This window comes from Anser anser (assembly GCF_964211835.1).
Source record: "Anser anser genome assembly, chromosome: 3".
Lineage (NCBI taxonomy): Eukaryota > Metazoa > Chordata > Aves > Anseriformes > Anatidae > Anser > Anser anser.
This window is the reverse complement of record NC_139722.1, coordinates 55,531,385-55,552,874: the sequence shown is the minus strand read 5'-3', so window position 1 is coordinate 55,552,874 and position 21,490 is coordinate 55,531,385. Positions and strand designations below refer to the sequence as shown.

Sequence of the window (21,490 nt, the reverse complement as noted above, 5' to 3'; positions counted from 1 at the left end):
ACAACATCTGTGGTATCTGAGCACAACGTGATCAAATACCACTCACTAGCATGTAGGTAACCCCACTGACTCTTATCCGAATATGGGCTTCTCTTTTAGCGCAGTCCTTTCTCTCATACTGCATCACAGATAGTGGCACTGTTTCCAGAAACTATTACTCTTTTTCTGATAATAATGCTACTACTATCTACGTTGTTTTTGTTTTTGTTTTTTAATTTTCTCTCTTTAGATACCAGTGGGACCTGCATTTAAAGTTCACATCTACTAACACTTTTTTTTTTTTTTTTTTTTTTTTTTTTTAGGAATTTAGGCCTTGCATTTAAGACAGCATTATTGCAGACTCTAGGCAATGTGGGATCTGGTTTTATTTATGATATCCAGCAGCTCCTCAGTTCCTCTCCAAATATATGCAGTATTTATAAGCCTTGTGTTTTACTGGGGTAAATTATATCCTACTGACAGCCTATTGTCCCTACTACTTGTCAATGGACTCCCTTCGGTAATTAGTTCATTCTCTTTCTGTTCCTGAGGCAAGTTTAGCTGAGGATTGTGCTAGATGTATCATAAAAATTTCTTTACAGCTTCTCCCAAGGTGAAGGAGTCTTGGTGGGGCATTTGTCATAGGAGTTTCCAGAAGTTCAGAGACTGTGCCTATACAGACAAAAAAACAAAAAAATGTCCCCAGTGAGAAAAGATGAATCAAAAATATTGCCCTGATCATTTCCTGCCATGCAAGTAAACACCAGCCAGACTAATCTAGAGGATTATCAAGTGGGAGCAAGCGTCAGCTCCACAGCAGCCTAGCAGAGGAAAGGAATTCACCCAGATTAGCTCCTCTGGCCATTTACTTTGTAATATGGGGCAATGGCAAGCACTCTACAGCTATCATGAAGAGATGTTGTTTTAGCGTATTTAAGAATAAGGAATGGAAGTGGGAAGTCAAGGATTAAGAATGCTCAGGTAGACTGAGTGCTCAAAATTTCTCTATGTCATCTGCAGTATGAATTTGATTATGTAAAGCTTATCCATCCAGCTGATTGAGGTTACTTTCTCAGCTTAAGTTGATATTCCAGAGATAAAGACATCCCAGAAGTATAAAGATTCCACTGAATTTTTATTGTTTTCCCCATGATCTATGAATGAAAATCTCATCAAAATTAGTGGGAGTTGCATACATCCAAATCACTAAGAAGGAAGCCCTTCCAGCCCCTCATGTTACTGACAACATTAAAAATGTAAATTCTTAATTCTTAACTATTTTCTGGTCTGTTGATTTCCAGACTCATAACCTGTGACAGATAATTCTGTCACAAGAAGTGTCAGGAACACTGAGGGAACACTTCCAGCTTCTGCTTATACTATTCTTTTACTTTTCTCCAATTTGTTTTCAAACTTTTAACACGGATGGATACTCTTAGACAAAGAAACTTGGAATTTGACTTTTTTTTTTCTTTCTTTAACATTTTACCCCCCAGTGGAAGATCTGACTAAGTGGACAGACACTTGAGAAATGGTAAATCAGGCTATAGCAATTACAAAACAATATCTTAAACTTATATGACTCAACTCTACGAAGGCATCATAAACCCATCCAGCAGAGAAATTTCTCCCCTAGAACATGACAAACGATTAATTGGGATTCCAGATCTCTAGTTTTCAACCTGCACATTTTTGCACATTTTTGTATTGTGACTTGTTTATGCCTCAGGCTCTGTCTTTCCAGTTGTAATTCCATGCTGTGATGACTGGACCCAACTAAAAAAAAAATAATAATAATCTTCTGTGGTGAGAGTTAACAACCCAGTATCTTCCCAGCTGCTGAAGGTTAAGTTGCCTCTTCCTTTCTTACTCTAATTTAGTGCTACTGAGACAAAGCTGTGAGTTCTGTAAAGGAAGAGAGATTTATAACACATGGTAAAAAATTAGTTGTTACTCCATTCAATTACATATTTTTTTGAGATTGATCTACTCCCCACTGAAGTCAGTGGGTGGTTTTTCCTCTGAATTCAATAGCTTTTCGACTGAGCCAAAATGAAGGAATGAAGCACTAGGACACTACAGCACTAGTAAAGGGCAGAACAGTACATTAATAGCATGTGTTTTTTCATCATGATTGGTGTTTCAGACTACTAAAGCACTGCCTCTCCCCATATCATAACAATATCTGGGACTGGAAAAATATAAATTATTTCAGTGTTTTTTCTTCTATTGATTTTTGCTAGATGTATCCCAATACTGCGTGCCAAATTGTGACTCAGTTTCAATGTTTAAGTAAATTCATAGAAGGCCTGTTCTGTAAAAAACAGAACAACACAAAACAAAACAAAACACGTCTTTAGTACTTTTTTTGAAAATAATCACCTAGCTTTTCCAAAGTATCTGTGTACTTACAACAAATGTTTTTAAATTCTGATAATAATATGCCAGCACGGACACATATTCAAACCCAAACAAATGTCATAAGAATTTCCCTTGATAGTAGCTCATATATCTTAACATCTGTTAATATTAGTCATCTGCACATTTAAGTTTTGTTAAATGTACAAACTCTGTGGAACTCTACCCTTATTACAACATCAGTTTGCAGTCTCAAGAATTTTTTTGTGTTTTGAGGACATACTACTAGGCTAGTGGCCTATACAAAATATTATTTGCATAATGGGAAAAAGTGAAGAGAAAATGAATCATAAAATTTTTCAGACACTGAGGTAGCTTAGTCAATGCATAGGTATTTATTTGTTTAATTGAATTTACTGGGAAAAAGTCAAACCTTGAAAAGTTAGAAATTAATCACGCTAAGGTCATCTTTGCAATGTAAATTTATACTTCATAGTAAAGCCTTACAGATATGATCAAATAATACTCTCTTGTAATAAAACCATTCAATTCAGAGGATGTCGAGTGCTCCAGGGATGAAAGAAAGTTGTACAATTATGGCTATAAGACAAGTGGTGACATCAGACTGGTTGCTCCAACTAAATAAAGTATACACCTAACAGTGGTAGGTCAGTGCCAATGACAGGAAGGAGCCAGAAAGTGGGACAAGATGCTACTTGATGCCTGCTGAAATCTCTCACTGAAAAGGGACTAAAGTTCCTACATGATGGTATGCAAAAAAGAGATACTTTTTGACCCTGAAGTTTGGATAGTTTTAGTACCCTTGAGATTGCAGAGGAAAAAAAACTTAGTTCCCTGGTTAGCTTTCCCATTTCCACATCCTGGTTATCCATACTCCATGATGTTTAGTGTTTCTTTAGTGTGGATTTTTTTTTTTTTTTTTTTTTTTACAAACAAACAAAAACAGTAATTCTTCTCAAGAGAAAATCATGGTGTAGTTTATAAAGGGACTGCTGCTTATATGAAATATGGATAATATTTCAGTTAAGATTGCTGCTTTCTGTACAGTTTCATTTTCCATCACTACTCCCAGGAGCACTGTGCCCTCCAATACCCACACAAGACACCAAGACATACTTCAACATACCTGCAACTTACAACATGAAAACTCTACCTGTATTTCCATATGGAGCCCATGGAGTCCAGAAGACACTTCAAATTTCATGTCCTCTGACCACGGTAGATGGGACTAGCTCTGAGTAATGTGAATTTGAACAATTTTACACTACTTGGTCTAGGGATGAAGGGCCTTGAACCAGAGGTACAAGTTCTGGAGTAGACTGGAAACCTAAAGAAATCAAATTAACCTGAATATATTTTAGAGAAAGAATCATCTGGATTTAGCAAAAATCTTTGTGGAAAAGGCAAAAACTGACAGCAGGAGGCAACAGGGTTTATCTACCCCTCAAAATACATCCATTTAACAATTCATGCAAATGAACAGGGCTAAAACCTCACTGGTATGTATGAAATGAAAAAGAATTTTTTGTGTGCTATCAGCATAAAAATATTTCCTGCATCAGAAAAAGCAGAAAGGAATTAACATAACTGGAAAAAAATGTGGAAAGAAGAGAGGAAAACCAAGATGTATCTCTGTGGAGCTGGAACTGGGCCTCCCAAGCCTTTACTTTGTTATGAGTAGCTGAGATATATTCCACCTCATTTCACTTCTAGAGGAAATTACAAATCCTTACAAACCCCACAATAGTCATGCAGCATCAAATATTGAAAATCTGAGAAATCTCGATGCCTCCTGGGGTATTTCTAGATCTCACTTAATGCCTGACTCATGATGGCAATTATCTTTTCTATGCTAGGGGTATGGTAACTAATTAAGTGGGCTCATGAAAGCACATTCAGAATCTGGAAGGAAAGCATAACTGATGTGATTATATTCCTGACATATTCCTCAGTCCAATGCAAGCTTAAAGCAGTTCAAGTCAGGAATCTGAATGACTGAATCTGAATGACTCCTGAAATCAAGTGCCAGGGATTGAAAATACTGTAGTTTAACGTACCGTTTATTTTAAAATATATTGTTCTTTGAAGGAGTCATTCTTTGCATTTTATGATGTTTGGAGGCAGAGTTGTCTAATGACTGCAACTAAAAGCTATCTGGGTTATAAGTGCAAGTGATCTACTTAAACATTATTCAGTATGATGGTAGACTGATGGCCACCTTGATTCATAGTCTGCCGAGTTAAAAGAAGGGCAGTGGACTGGACCTCCTGGAAACCAAATATGCTGCACATCCTGAGCAGACCCAAAGGCCAATGCTAGCAAAAGTTCTGCTTGCACCCTCTGTGGAACTCTTGAGTCCCTGAGAAGGAAGACAGTCAAAGCACCTGTGCTCCTGATACTAACTTAACTTCTAATCATACCGTTACATTTTTCCTATGTTCTCTTTCCTAACAAAAAGGGAAGGGAAGGGAAGGGAAGGGAAGGGAAGGGAAGGGAAGGGAAGGGAAGGGAAGGGAAGGGAAGGGAAGGGAAGGGAAGGGAAGGGAAGGGAAGGGAAAGTATTGCCATTTGTGTGTATATGGCATAAATACGTATGTCATATATAAACTTCTTGTTCTCTGAGCATATATTTGTGTATGTGCACCAAAATTTGTAGCTCTTTGAAGCTTTCTGATTTTTTCCTTTAACTTTACACTTCTTTTATCTTTTATATTTATATATATAAATATAAAAGTAATATTCCTCCCCCACCCCTACACACACTCACTCTCACACACACATACACGAACACACACACTCAAAATATAACAACTTACATTTAAAATGGAAGAATACTACAACTCATCTGAATCCTTTCAGAAGCAGAAATCTCTCTTGTACAAGTATTCAGATCATGGGATCACACTGTCACATGCAGTTTATGTGGCCGATTGTACCTGGATAACTTCACAGCCTTTTGGCAAAGACCTTAAACTTTTTTAATACTATCATTAGAAGTTTTCCTCAGCACCTAGGTGTCAAACACTTCAGATTTCAAGTACTTTCATTACTCATCTCTTACGGTATTTTCTACTCTGATGCACCCTTCTGAGGACAAAATTATATAAATAAATAAAGCCCACATGTAACAACATGTATTGAGAGACTCATGACTATACAAATATGCTTTAACTACTTATGTTAATAGATTTTTAGCCAGTCCTTAAATGTGTCTGCAATTGCTACCGTCCTCTCTGAAATTATAGCCCTCTATTTGACTCAACTATTTAGTCTTTTGGAAGTTTGACACCAATTTCTCAATTCAGTTATTTGGTTCCATGGCACTCCTACAAATTACTCAAATTCTAAAGCACAGAAGCACATTCACCTGCTTGAAATACTACATTGGCTGAAAATATAGAAAGCTTTATTTTCAATAAAACTGTCACCTTTGGGAAGATGACAAGCCATTCCTTTTCCTTCTCTTCTTAAAGACATAATTCTTCTTTTCATTCATTTCATACTGTATGTTATCCTCTTGTGCTCTAACTTAACATTTTAAAATGTTATTGCATAACTACATTCAGAAAAAGTTTTGCCTCTTGGAACAGAACAAAAGTAGATTTCAAAGTAAAGAAGGAGTTGCCTACTATTATGGTCCTTACTGCAAGTGTCATTTATTTTACATGAAAGAATATTTCAGTCTTCTGAAATCAGGATAATGATTTTAATCCACGTCTTTTGGTAATGGAGGCTGAGCTATTCAGAGCTATCTAGGGTATTTAGCTACAAAACAGCAATTAAATTAATGGGAATTACATGGCTAAACCTTCTGTTTGGTACTCAGTCATAGCATCTGCTGCAAGATCCTAAACACTGGAAAAGCTGCTGTCAGCTTTTGAACTGGCTGGATTGCTTAGCCTTTCCACTCACCTCAAGCCTTGCTGGGCAAATGGTGACAAAAGCCTTGACATAATTGCTGTGTTTTCCATTTGGCAATAAAGTGTGTAAATAATTTCACGTTGTTACTAGGGCTTCGTGCTTATAAATCTTGCCTGTCTTTACAACTGGAGAATTAAGGTAGTAACCAGGTGGAAGACTGTCAATTTCCTACTGTTCTGAAATTAAGAAGAAATATTAGTACAGGTATAAAAGAATTTGGAAAAAAATGTTGAAGAGAGCTCTGAATCACAGTACAGTGAGTTTGAATGTAGAAAATTGAGAGCTGCAGATCATTAGTATCTCTAAAAGCTCTGTCCTTCTTTTTGTCTGTTTCCTCACATTTGAGGATTATGTCTTTGTCTTTCTGGAATGGAATAATCCAGTGCAGGCAGGTCAGATACTGCCCTCATATTTTTAGTTATTGTTATAAGCCTGAAAGTGAGCCCAGAAGGAAAACAGAAGGGAGTTAGAAAACATCCAGCCAAAATAATAATATTCTTTCACATTTGTCTAAATACTTTCAAATGTTACAGCATTCACTGCTTTGCTGCTAGAACATGCTGACACACAATAGACACTGATACAACAGGGCCAGGATTTCATTCAGACTCACTGGGGTTCTCCTTGTTTTGGGTATGAGCCAGTTCCCAATAGAAATGTAAGAAACACTTCCACCCCACAGGAATCAGGGGGGAGGTGGTCAAGGGCCTCCAAGGAAGGGATCACAGGGAGAAATCAGTGCAAATTCTTTCATTTCCCTATGGGTTGGCACAACCATGCAGTGCCCTGAGGAGTATTGTTGCAATCTATTGGATGAATGAATCAATGCCAAAAGTTTTGGCTTTTGTTATTCTTAAGCTAGAAGGCAATATAAGGACAATTTTCCTTGTGATGAAAATTGAATATTTTAGGAGAGAGCGTATGATGCTTACAGTTTCAAGAGCCCTTTCAGCTTAAAAAAGGAAAGTGAAATGTGAAGTGCTATTAACATGAAACATCTTTAAATTCTAATGGATAAAGTAATTTAAAACCTGTTTACAGTACACTTAAGAAAGGGGAAACTACTACTTTTCTGGAGACAAGTGTTTATTGGGAACTATATAGCCCCCTATGCACTCTGCAGCTGCACATGGTCTTACAGTACCAGAAGGACAAGAGGCAACTGCTGGGGCTCCACCAGATACAAAGAGACTGTGAAAGCATCAGGAACCACAGGGAATGGAAGCCAGGGACTTTGATAATGCCACAGTTCTTTAGGACAGCTGAAAACAAAAACAAAAACAAACAAATAACACAGAATCAGCAAGAATCACTCTTTAAGGAGAGAACTGGAAGAAAAACTCATCATAAATTCTATTTAATAAAGAGAGCAAAAAGAGGTATTACTGGGAGCAGCAAAGATACTAAAACCAATGCTTTTTATTGCTTTTATGGAGCAAAAACTGCCTTATTTGAGATCATGTTGGATACTTGCAAAACTGCTATTGTTTCTGCTCCTTAGTTTCAAGACCTGGAAATACAGATCAATCAGCTGGTCACACAATTCATATGATCTCCTAAATAAAAAATTTAAATGGCACAGTGAAGAAAATGTTTCAGTTAAAATAAGAAAGAAATATTATAGAAATTATTGACAGTAAGGTATTTGCTATGACTTATTTCCCATCTTTGTCTAGCACCAGTGCAGTAACAAGTTATTTTCATGGATAAAGTTGTTCTATACAAATATTCCCTTTCTTTGTACATACAACAGAATTATATTAAACAATTTAAAGTTTTGTAGTAGGAAAGAATCTTTCATTTTAAAATACTAGGGGAAAAAAAAATACTTTATCTTCCTGCCAATTTTTGATTCCCTAAGTATGAAAGTTCATTTATGCAGTGATCATGAAATGTAAAAAATGTTTCCTTTTTGATCTTCAGAATTTTTTCTGCCTCTTTAAACCACACACCCCACCAGCTTTGTCAAAACATTGAAACAAAGAGATTTTCAAGTTGCAGGAGCAGGTCTCAAGGGAAAATGTAAATCCTTCATCATCCAAAAATCGCTCTGTCTTTTTATTTTTAAATACACCATAGACCAGATAGATTAGGTCAACATTTTTTCAAAAATTCTCTGACCACCTATCAGCATTGTAAAAGATATAGACACACATATATGCATGTGTTCATGCAGATATAGAGTATAAAACAGAACTATTTGGAGAATATTTTTGTTAACTCCATTAAATGAATAATAAAGTTGGTAAAAAAAATTTGCACAAAGAAAAGAAACAATTCTAAATTCCTTTATAGCCACCAGACAGTTTTGCGAATATGCTTTTAAATTGCATATTATTCCATCTCTTTACTATAATAACTCAGGCACCTAAATTAAAGACAAACAAAACTTGAAAGTCTTGGTGATTCATTTTGTTTGTATACATACCCTGTTCACCTGAATCCTTTCAAGTCTTCTTTTCCTACTTTTTTCTCCACATTCCATTTACCCTCCTTGTGATCTTTCAGTGTTCTGACTATTTCCCCAGAAAACAGACACAAGGAGATCCTTCTGAAGTGATATTCTTCCTTCCACTTCCACTTTAGGAAGCAATTTACCATCACTTGGATTATAACCATACGCGCAAATAAACATGTTCACTTTAATAATATGAAGATACTGAAATCTAAATTTATTCAGATCTTTTGAACAAGAAATCACCATTGCAATAGACTGATCTTCAAGTAACACCCAACCTTCTACCTCCAGTCTTCACAAGTTTTCTCTTTGGTATCAGGCACTAAGATCTTGAAAAAAATCGATCACTGAGAAAGAGGATTATGTCAGGAAATTCACACCCATCCTTACTCTTCAGAAAGGAATTGCTCATAATGAATATCAAACCCCAAAGCTGAACTGAGTTTTTTATAAGGATGGAGGCAGAACACTGTGCCAAGAAGCAGCTGGGAATCTTGTTCTTTCTAATGTTGCTAGTCAGGTAGATTTGTGTATTTGTCTTTCATCTCCTACTGAATTAACTTTGCAAAGAGTCTTCAGCAAATAGTTAGGGACAGTGTGGCAAAGGGGAGAAAACACATAAAACCTTTGGTAGTGATGAGTAGGGGAAAACACTTCCTGTATACGTGCTTCACTGGGTGCACAGTAACAGAAGGCTCATTAGAAAAACTGGTTTTGGATCTTAAATTTTCCTAGTGTGAATCTAAACAATGCTTTGTTATACTTGTATGGCATTATTTCATGGAAGGTAAGATTCCTCTCACCTAGATTTAGCCATTGGAAACAGAGGCCTGCAGTCTGAGCTAATCCTTGAGTCTTGCATTTTGGACAGTTCTAAGAAAGAGGACCTTCCTGTGAGTAAATCAGTTATTTGTCTTAGAGCAGGAAGAAGAGTCCTCCAGAACATGCCTGTCTTCCTCCACTGACTGTGGAGGGAGCATAGGTGGTTTGTTCAGACCAGATGAATAACCTTCACGAGGCTAGCGTCAGGCCAGTCTCAGCTTGTAGGACAACACCCAAGATAAAGAATGGCAGAGCAGAATACAGCTTCATCCATTCTTCCCTTCTTCTAACCTATTTTCAGTGTGCTCCTTCTGAGCACCAAGCCCCTTCTGTATGTTCTGGGAATCAAGGCATATATATTGGTGAGGAATAAAAATGTACTCTGCATCCTTTCTTCAATCAGAAAAATATGAAGTTCCAGTACAAACTTTACAGAGCAAACTTTTGGGGAACAGGCTGCAGAAAAAGAAATGATCATCAGACAATACTGTGGGAAATACTATCTCTGCATTAAATGCTCAAACAATTCACAAAATAGAAAAAGGTCAAATTATGTGAGAATACTTTTCCTTTTGAATTTAATAGCTAATTGTAAATGCACATACCACTGCCACAGCATAGACTGTTGTGACAGCCATATCTTAATGAAGTGGAAGTTATGGGAATTACTATTTTTATTATGTTAACAACTTGTAGGGAAAAAAAATATCTAAAATATCTGTATGTGAAGTCAGACCATCCTTACTATAGGCTCTTAGCTCCATTCAGATAACTCTATGAAACACAACATGAAAGCCAATGAAAATAAAGCATGGAACATTCAAAACTATCCTAAATTTAGATGTCTGGTATTTTATGGCATTACTAGTTATCCTATCCTTATTTTAATCCTCCACCCATATCATTTCTATTTTCATCTAGGCTTACCATGTAGTTATTCTTAGTTATTCTTATAACATTGTCATTCTTCCAAATAAAATCACCGTTTCTACTAAGACAGGATATTGAACATTGAGAAACCATTCTAACTTGCAAGCAGCTTCAGAAGTGTTTAAAATACATCTAAAATGTTTACTTTTTTACATATAATTTCACACAGTAAAATGCCCCACCATACTTTACATATTAAACAGTTGATTCCAAGGAAACATTTGCAATTATTTCAGGTACAACAGAATCAAATCAATTAAACTAATTTAAAATAGTATACTCTCAGCTCTCACTTACATGATGTAATATACTTAGTACATAACTTCAACTGCATGAGTTATTCACAAGGTGTAGAATCAAAGAGGAAAAAAATCTTTTTAACAATCACCTTTTGCTCTGAATGGTTATTTAAACTTAAGTGTCTTTTTTTCACTGTGTGTTTAAAGACACCTCTCCTGTGATGGTAAGGACAAGCATCAGGACTCCTTCGTTTTATGCTGAACTATTTATTTCAACACCACAGTAGTGGGATAATTTATAGCAGGCATGTTGACTAATGTATACGTTTACACCTCCTAAACGTGACAAGCTGCAGGTATGAAAACTGGGTGGTGTCTTAAAAGGATACAGCGTTGTTAGATCCCCATTCAATTCATTTTATCTAAAAATCCTGGAAGAGTTACTGAATTTAAAACACCTATTATTATTATTATTATTTCTTAATGTTTAGCATATATTAAATACACTGATAGTAGTTGATTTTTGATTTCTTCTCTGGATTTTGCACCAAGTAAATTCAACTAGTTAGCAGAATATCAAAATTCCTCTTATTCAAAAAAAAAAAAAGAAATTATCTTACTGTTTCTGAATATATAATTATAATTTTTGTTCTACAATGTGTTTTGACCTCTTGTCTCAATCTGGAAAGTAAACAGGTGATGAAATGTATAAATGTGACAGAAACTCCATTCCCATTCAGCTGTATCTATTTCTATATGTAATGCAAATGTAAATTCTGGAGGGTCTTTTGCAGAATTCTGCATTCCTGTAAGAAGAACCTGGAGAAGATTTGGGAGCACTCTCTATTTCCAGCTAGGGCTGTCTACTATAAGACAAAGTAAATGGCCTTTACAGAGTTCTGAACTAATAATATATACAAAACTGATTGCCACATATCAGAATACATTTCAGCTGAACAGTTTCAGTTTTGATTTGGAAATGGCAATTAAAAGTAACAAATCTAAAAGTCTTTTTAAGATCCAATGCATTCTCCTTTGCTTCGACATTTCCTGGCCCATCTCTTTCCTCATTCTTCCTGTTAATTCTATCCCATTTTTCTATCCCATTCTATCCCATTTTTTTGGTATTGCTTTGAAGAGAATGTAATACATATTATCTGTCTCTGAAATAGTTGCACAGGGGAGAGGGAAGTGGTGACGTCCAGATTTTTTTGGTAGTTTGTTTGCAAGCTCAGTACAGAGTTAGGTTTAAGCTAAAAACTTGCACTGGAGTTGACGTAAAGTTTAGCAATGATGGTGCTGTTGATGGACAGAAATGAACTTTCTGAAAGCTCTGTAGTGCTTCTCTTCCTACTCTGCAACCAGAAGTACTGCAGGGCTGCACAGCACAAAGGGAAAGGGGACATCGGTACAAGCAAGTTTGAGCATTTATAACAATAGGTCCTGGCTGTGGGAAGCCAATATTGGTTTTGAAAACAATCTTTGGAAGCAGAGTACATTTCTCAGGAAACTCTGCAGGTGGCCCTAGCGCTGAGCTTTTAGAAGCACAAAGCTTTTAAACATCATCACACAGATTTGCTGTATACTTAAGACTGTTCATAGAATGGAGGTAAGGTGCCCTAAATACAAGGTTGTTATAATAATAATTAATTATAATAGCACTATTAATAACAGCTGTGGACTCACTACCTAAGTGCTCAAAACATAGATCCTTAAAAGGGAAGCTCAAAAGCTACAGTGTAGAAATAGCTTTTTATTGGTTCCTCCTTTCTATGACATTTATGAGTCACATGTCTATCAAGAAAAAAAAAATAAAAGAAAAAAAGAAGCTTAGAAGCTTAGACCTGCTTCTTTTTAATAGTTTAGCTGCACTTGGAGAAAGATGATGCAAGCTATTTCACTCACTGCTGACCGAGCTTCTTGCTCAGGACGCGATAGAACTTGACTGTAGAATCAAGAATCCCTGCAAGAGGCAGAATGGAAAAGGGGTATCCCTGGAGGCTGCTCTGTCTTTCATTGCCAGCCTCTATAATTACACACCACCTTTCAAAGCAGCTTGTGAAAGCTGTCTTTGCAGTCTGTTTCTTTTTCCCAGGCCCTGGGGAAAGTGCATCATAGCCATTCCCTGCCAAATCCAAACACCTTACGATCAAGCATTTCTAAATATGGCTCTGAAGTAGAGCTGCTGGGACTAATAATAATAAAAGTAAATAAAAAAAAAAGACACTTTTTGTTTTCACTGAAAAATTACATTTTCTTCAACCCATCAAGCTTTATGTAAATATCCAGATTGTGATGAATGTCTCACCTGGAAAGTTTTTCTGATCCAGAATAATATTACTGAAGAGAGAGGAGTCAAAAAGCTCTATGGTAGTCAATAGCCCTAACTCTCTGATATTTTTTGTTCAATTTCCAGGTCACTAGCTACAACAAATTTTGTTTGCTTTGGGATTTGAAAGATTTGGGAAAATCTTTCAAAACCTTAAAGATCTTCATAAAGTGGTAGTCCTCTCAATCTAGCCCTAGTGTCAAAGCAGCTGTCAAAACCATGAATAAAAAAAGTCTTTTTGCTATTACTAATAAATGCATGCTTACTGCACAGATAACAAAGGATCAACACATATCCTCCTGAACGCTTACAGGCAGGGAAGTATTGCAATTTTTCTCTCCATGGCCTCATGTGGTAAGGAGCCAGATCATTCCAGCTCATGTTATTGCATTCCTTGAGAACATTCCTGTACAATACTGCGTTGCTTCCCCAGTGCTAAGTGATAAGGACTGTAACTCTTTGACTCAGTCTGGTGAACATTTGTGTGAGTAGGTTCAATTTCTTAAGTGAGTAAATGCTCACTGACATAAAAGTGGACTACAGAGGCTACCCCTGGATAGGGGAAGACAAAGGCAAGCATAGATGTGTCCGTCAATTGCTCTTTTCTCAGCTGATTCAGGTTCCCAAGGGTAAACTTGTGTTATCCTTTCCAGTGACTGCGCACTTTGGAAGGATAAAGAACTATTTTAAGTTCTCATTTATATGGTGTGCTATAAAATAAGGCCCAAGATGGATGAACAGGGGCTCTGTTTTTTAACAACAGTGACTTAGAGATTTGCACATCAGCCATCTCTTCTGTAGAGTCAGACAGATTTACAGTGCCTGGAAATGTTTGCCAACAAAGATGTTATTGTAACTCCAGTGCCTGTTCAGGGAAGTTTATGAGGTAGAGTTAGAAACTGTTCATATTGTCTTCCTGCACTTGATGTATAGGATAGACAATATGCCAAATGCATTGCTGAGTTAAAAGCAAAGCTACTGCGAAGTTGGGATTGTATCTACCATCAAGTATCTCACTCTCTGGTTTGCTGCCTCCACCCTTCACCTAGAAAATAACAGCCATATTTAACCTTCCTTGTGTGACTGTGGGTAACTCAATTATCCTTTCTGTTTCTTCTTGCACAGTGATAAATAGAGGTAATGTTCACTATCTGACTCAAATTATTTACATCTGCTCAGCTCTTTATGAGAAAGTCATCTGGTCTTATACGCGATTAGTTCTAGTTTACAATACTAATAATCAACTTTTCTCCTTCAGATGCCATCAAAGATGTGTCCATAATTCCATCGGGGTTCACAGCAACTGAACTATTGTCTGGATATTCTTTTCCTTTCTCAAATACTCTAATGCTTTTTTTTTTTTTTTTTTTTCTTCGCATACTGACCTTTCGGGTTGCCATTTTTGCTTATTCTAAACACCCATTGACTGCAAATAGAATTACTCAAGCCAGCTCATAAATCTTTATCAGAAGACAGTTCCATTGACTAGTGGAGAACAGAAGGTAGCTCTGCTTCTTGTGCTTGTAATTTTTAGAAGGTGTTTCATAGGTGTTTATATGTCTAAAATGCACCTTTACTAAATCCCTCCTGTGGCTCTCATACCAAATATTAACTACCTTTTTCATTAGTGAGATTTTAAACAGTTTTGGTCTGTTTTATATTCTCCTGGAGCTCTGTAGGCTCTGAAGGGTCTGTAGTAAATGGGTATCTTACTCAGGGATGATCCCCTGCCTCATTTCTTCTACACTTTTCACTGTTTGCGTTAAGGCTATGCTCAAGAACCAATGCTTTTCTGTAAATACATCACTGACATTAGCTGCACATTCCTTGGATAGCAGCAAAGGATTCAGCTGTCTAGACACAACCAAATAAGAACACAAAGCTTACTTTGAGCAAATCACTAACAACTTCTGTTGGCCAACAATGGGCAGAAAGGTTCTCTGATCCCTTTAGCTGTGGTGCATGGGAGTAAGTCCAGGCTCTACATGAAGTAAGTCACTGCAACAGTTTCTTCTTCATCATTTCCATTCTGGGAAGAAAAATATGATCCAGAGAGGCTATAAAGAAATGTGGGAACACAGCCAGAGTAGTTGCTGCTAAATCTCTCATGTTGGTGTGGTCATTTTTTAATAGCCCAGGTGTAGTATAATGTTGGAGGGATATACAACAGGCAGATGGTACCTGGCCAATCGTTCTGTTTTTGGAACAGTACAGTTTCCCTCATATTACTGTCCAATTCTATGTTTGGAACATTACTTTGTTTAGGCTGAAAATTTAGCATTGACTATTTTTTTCTACTTGTGGTGAAAGCAGATTTTGTCTTTGTGATCCATTTGGATATAAAAGTAAAGTTTTGAGAGAAGTTGTTTTTTTGCCTACATCCTTAGTTTTAGGAAATGCCCAGAAAAATTTACTCTTGGAAAATAAAGTACCCAAAAGCCAGATTTAAGTATATGCTCCATTAGAAATAATGAAAAAAAAACTGTACACACTTCAGGATAGATGATAAAAAAGACATGGTAAGAAGAGCTTCAGTCAATGACTCAAGAGATCTTTAGGCCTGAATGAAAATTCGATTAACAGAATTACCATTTTCTATGATTTTATTTGGTATCATTTCAATCCTACTTGATCAAAGATTCAAACTGATATATAGGTCATTTTTCAGTGTTGTGTAAAGTAGATTAGAAGTAACACTCTTGGCATCATTCTGAATAACATGAAAATATACATCGTCATAGTACTTGCCATTAATGACAACTAGGGAAGTTGACCTTGTGAAGAATGTAGATTTTCCACCCATTTTGATTATACACTTTTCTAATTTTTTAATGATCTTCATACCAAGAATAAGCCTTGAGATTACCAGTAATGATATTCCAAAGAAAATCTGTCTTTTATTCTCCATTGTCATTAAAGTCTCTGCATCGTTCTAATTACATTGCAACCCACAATAAAGACCTACGTGTTTGGATATTAAGAGTTATGTCAAAAAACAAATGCAGGAGGTCTTTTGAACTGCATGTTTGGTAGAAATAGGGCATGTGATGCTTCAGCCCATTCAAGGATTTCAAACCCATGAAAGCTTGTGGAGAAATGACAGATAATAAATTATTTACATGAATATATGTTAGGCAAGCAGGAACTGTAGACAACAAAATGAGTGCATTCATTCTGCTTCATGGACCTTTCTCTGCTTCTCATATTGGGAATACCCAAGAACCTGTGTTGCTTCACGGCTAGTTTACCATTACAACATACAATGCTGTAGAGCATAATAGAGTGGTGCAGGAAAAAAAAAAAAAAAAAAAAAAAAAACCAAGGTGACAAAACAGTTTTGACTTTTTTTTTTTCCTCCCACTTTCTCTCTATTCAAAATACTATTTTTAGCTCACCAAATATATCTAACAGAAGGTCTTCTGGTTGTCAGCTGTCCACAGCCAAGCTGTAGATTTACCAGCAGGGGAAAAACTTTGTTTTCTAATATTATTTCAACTATTATTTCAGGATAATGATAAAGGATCTGTGATATAGCAGCAGACAATATAGCAAGTATTATATAGCAAGTATTCAGGTGACTTTTCCTATCCTTTAAAATATATAGCGAAATGTCTCAGATACATGTAAAGATTTAATTTCCTTGCATACACACTAGAGCTACCTGAAAGAATGGTTGGCTTTTAAATAACCAGTTTTCCAAACTGCTGTAAGCACATTGATGTCCCTTTCGTCCACTTGAAGCAGCAGTTGTTTACCTAGAAGCAGAGGTTTAATCGAGAAGCAGGTGTCAAAGAAAGTCTATGAACATGCTCTTCACACTTTTGCAATTTCATTTGGCCTTGCAAGGAGTGAAGTTCAAGGTCATCAGCAAGGAATGTTCCAGAAAGTTGTCACATTTAGCACAAAAATACCATACTCCTCGATCCTCTCTGTGAAGCAAACAGGATCCTGACAAATAGCGTGTTTGTATAAAGTGCCTGGAAGTATTCCTATTTTAGGAGGCCTTGCTCTATTGTGAAAGTAGCGTAAGCTATTTCACTTCTTCATGCAGTAAAATCACCTGTTGGACAATGGCACTACAGTCTTGCTGATAAAAAAATGAATACTTGCTTTATGCCTACTCTTCCTGCTCTGCTGTAATACATGGCACAGATCTTCCTCAACAACAAGGGATTGGAGTGAGTAGGGTACCTCTGTCCACTTCAGCTGGCTGGAAGGCAGAGTCCTATTTTCCAAAGGCTGTACAGACATTGCTTGCTGGCAGTATGATAAGAGACCTCTGCCCTCTGTCCCACTTGGGGCTGAAGAACCATGTCCCTCATCCATCCTCTTTATCAGCTTGTTTTCTCTTCTTTATTCTCCTTCCTCTTTGGTATGTTAGATGGCCATCTGATTTTCCTAAACAGTCTTCTGCCATTTTCTTACAAAGTCTTCTTTTTTGCCTTAGCTGGTGCAATGTCCTTCAGCAGTACCTGTGGGTAGATAACTTCGAAGGTGGAAGATCAGATCATGAAGATGAGATTAACGAAGATTTTGTCCAGACAACCTCAGTCTGTCAGCTGTAAATTCACAAGATGGTGTCATAAGTAGGAGACACAAAAGAGGAGCCTCAATGTGATAAATTAATACACTGACAGTGGCCTTTGCCTTCTTAATATGCCTTCACTTCTGAAAGTATGCAGAGCATTTTCATTTTAGCATCTTTTCTGTTTTCTCCTTCAGGAACTGTGAGGGTGTCAAAACCAACAAAAACAGACTAAATGCTAACACCAGCTAAAAAAGTACCTGTGTTTTCTGTGTTTTGTAATTCTAGTTTTTTATTTTGAAATTTGTCACGAATACTCGTCTGTTGGGGTGGGATTTTTTGTTCGTTTGTTTCAATTTGCTGTAAATAGTGTTTCATTAATATATATATATATATATATTTTTTATGGGTGGGTTTCAATAGTGTTATTACTGTTATCCAAGGTGTATAGTGCTTTCATAGAGCTCCTATAATTGCAGTCTGACAAACAGTATATTTTGTATCCCAAAGACCTTCAGTAGTACCAGTGTGTGTATAAGCAACAAAAATTATCTCCAAGCTCTTTATCAGAGAGTTTTCCCTCTATCTTACTCATCTTGCAAATTAAAGCAATGAGATCAGTCTCAGCCCAACACCACCCATAGGTATACACAACTTTGACTCTCCACTGCATCTCAACCCACAACTCTAGTGTTTTTAGAAAGTTACGTTTTCCATTCACTTTGCAAGCCTATGGAATATTTGAAAACATCTGATTACAGGGAATTCCTAAGGATCCCTTTATTTTTATTAACATGGGAAATATACTGGTCCAAACAAAATCATACATGTTTCTTTGTTTTGGCTTTCTTACATTTTTGAATAGCCAGGGGACATCCTTCATCATCCACGTTGCTCTTTATCTGTCTTTATTCTTTTATCTGTCCAAATACCTGATTCCTTCTCTGGTTCTTCAGTCATAAAGAATTTGAAAAAAGCATTTCCCTCGTGGAAAAGTACCACTTCTTTTTTCTACATAATGTCCGTATTTCCTGTGCCCGTGTGTCCTTGCATTCCCCTCTTCAGCTTTTCTGTTTTCAAAGGGATCTGCCAGCACTCTTTTCTTTAGCTCCTTCTCTGAAGAAATGTTAATGATGTAGACCCCAACGCGTCACAGAGGAGCTTTCCCCTAAGCATCAGCTATCCTATTGTTTTGTCTAACCAAGTCTATTCACAAGATAATAACACTTAATGAGTCCCTCTCTCTCTCTCCTTCCCACAGACAGACTTGTAGACGCCACTCTTCTGCTTTTTAGCGTGTGGAGTAGGAAGCAGTCACTACAAAGGCATGTCTACATTGCAGACAGAGCTATGACTGCATCACGTTCAGACAGACCTGAGTTACCTTTACGGTTCTCCCACTACCTTGCTCAGTTACTGGGAGCCATTTTGTCAGCCCCACAAAACCGTGCTTGCCAGTGCCCCTAACCTTGTTCAGAGCTGCAGCCTCCGGCAAATTCATTTCCATGTGCAGCTACTTTCCCCAAGTATATTCCCACAGGTATCTCACCAGTAGATCTCCTGATGTATTGAAAATATTTTGAAAGGCTGTAAGATATCCAAGTAATACCAACAGTTCATAAAAACAAGCTGGTTATTGAAGAGGTTTCTGAGTAGACTCATGAAAAAAACAAGCTTTATGCAGTGCCTGGTAGAAGGTATTATGTTACAGGAAAGTATTTTCTGAAAAGGTTTCTTTGGCCAAGTTTATACTATTAGTATCATCCCAACACAGGAACTAAAATGGTCTTAGAAGGCTTACAGCTATACTCCCACTGGGCCTTTTGATATCAGGGTAGTATAGCCAGGTTATATTTACTGAGTGGAGAAGGAGACCGGAGCACTTTACTGGAGCACTCCAGTCACTCTCAGGTACTGCAGGGCATCCTCCAGTAAAAGGACTCTCCTGACACAACTCATACATATAAAATATACTAAGCAGCTAGTGATCCATTTCCACTAAGATTTGTCTGTCTGGAGTCTCCCTGTTGCACCTTCTCCCTACCTGCATAATGGACATAAATGTGCTGGCAGAAAGGCAAGAGGGTCCTGGCTGGACACTTGAATGTCTTCTCCCAGGAGAGCCCTCATTTTCAGCTCATGTCATGGGTTTCTCACCTCAGCTGCTAAATGGTGAGCAGCTGCTTTCCCCTATCTTTTCTTCCCTGTTTTTCTACATCTGGCCAAGATCCCTGAGGAGCACTTCCTTCCTGGTCGTAGAGACAAGAGGGCTTTTGCAGACAGCTGTTCCCGCACAGATTCCAGACAAATGATGAACCTTCCCCATCCTGAAATTTTGCTCTGCATTTAAGTCCCATTTTGCCATTCTCCTTCTGTATTTCCTAATAAATGTTAAATCGTTTGGATTTTTTTTTTTAATCCCTTTTCTTTCTTTGTGAGCAATCACTGTTGCATTAGTCATTGCTCCTATCTGTCTGATGCCGTATATGCGGATTAGTGAGATCCATAACTTGAAAATTATATCCATAAAAAATAAAGGAACATGAAAGCAGTGGCATGTTCTTGCAAGCATGAGGATGATCTGCAGGTGTGAGCTGCAGTTTGGGAAATTTAGCCCTGAATCTTGAAGGCTGAATGTTAAGTTTGTTATGGCTTGCTTTTACAGCCTGTATCCAATTGCACCAAAAGTACCAGCTGATTAACTTTTCCATATGAACCAAATTCAGTGATGTCATATTTTCTTATATATCAGAACTGCATAGCAGTTTTAATTAAGATTTTTTTAAGTATCAGAAATTATTTTAGATCAAGATCTTAGCTGGTGAATTAAAGTAACAGTTGTTAAGTTTTCACTAAGAGTTCTTTGATACTATTCATAATATTAACACTGAGCTGCTGAAGTTGCTGCCTTGCTGAACACTAGGTCTTTTGTTGTATTTTATGATCTTTAATTTCCTTACTAATAAGCTATGTGTCCTAAGTGTATTTAACACATTAGCTGCAACCTCTGCAAACACCGATCCATCTGTTCTTTGAGTATGATGCAAAAAAGGCTGACAATGCACAAAGGGTGCCTAAAGCAACTTGTTCTGCAACAAATTCAGCTGCACAAATGTGACTCAGTGCCTGTCCCTCTCTTTAAAAGTAATTGTCCAGAACAGCTGACTCAACCAGCATATAAAACTCTGCCTATACAAAGAACTTACCTACATAATTTGATTTGTTGTAGTTCATGCTACTTTGTGCCAACCATTTTCAAACTATTACTGCAGGGTGAACCCCTGCCCATAGGACAACATCAACCTCCTCGCTGAGCTTTTGTTGTTGGCTTCAGTGGTATGGGGAGTGTGTGATCATCCTCATACAGTTATTAGTCTCCAAGAACAGTCCTTCTCCAACCATTATTTTATTTGCCAGACACCTTCCTCTCCCATTTCATTTTCAGGGGTGGACCTCCCAGCTCTCCATCATCTGACTCCCAAACTCTGTGGCAATAACTTTAGGGATGGATGGGTTGAAAGCTCTAAGGAATTCTCAAGGGGAGTGCCAGGGGACACAAAATACCTGTGATCATATGAAAGTGAAGTAGCTTGTGACTGCATGGTCCTCCATCTACACATCCAGCTTGGACTATCTCCTCTCCTATTAAAGAAATAGTGGAAATAGTATTAAGCATAACATGAACACCATTTTCTGATGTGATCTATTTGTACGCAAGAGATATGAAATCAGGGAACAAGCTTTAATCTTAGAAAAAAAAAAAAGCTTGAAAATGTCACATTTTTTTCAAAACAGGGAACAGGGAATGTATTGGATCATTCAAAATGGTGGAGGATTTTCTGCAGTATTTCCATTCATTAATGATAACAAAGTTGGAGATAGTTGATTTGGTTTACAATAAATAAAAA

At 37.1% G+C, this 21,490-nt stretch overlaps 1 long non-coding RNA gene across 2 annotated transcripts; it reads right to left on the bottom strand.

Annotated features, from left to right (window-relative positions):
* Positions 1 to 315: 315 nt before the first annotated feature.
* LOC310897239 lies at positions 316 to 21,139 on the bottom strand. 2 transcript variants are annotated; one of them, XR_014582151.1, is made up of 5 exons: positions 10,878 to 21,139; positions 7,424 to 7,541; positions 6,271 to 6,455; positions 3,512 to 3,685; positions 316 to 651 (listed from the first exon to the last, which is right to left on the bottom strand). It is a non-coding gene; the product is annotated as an uncharacterized lncRNA (long non-coding RNA). The 2 variants fall into 2 exon arrangements; XR_014582150.1 differs by having other exon boundaries at positions 6,271 to 7,541.
* Between the last annotated feature and the right edge of the window lie 351 nt (positions 21,140 to 21,490).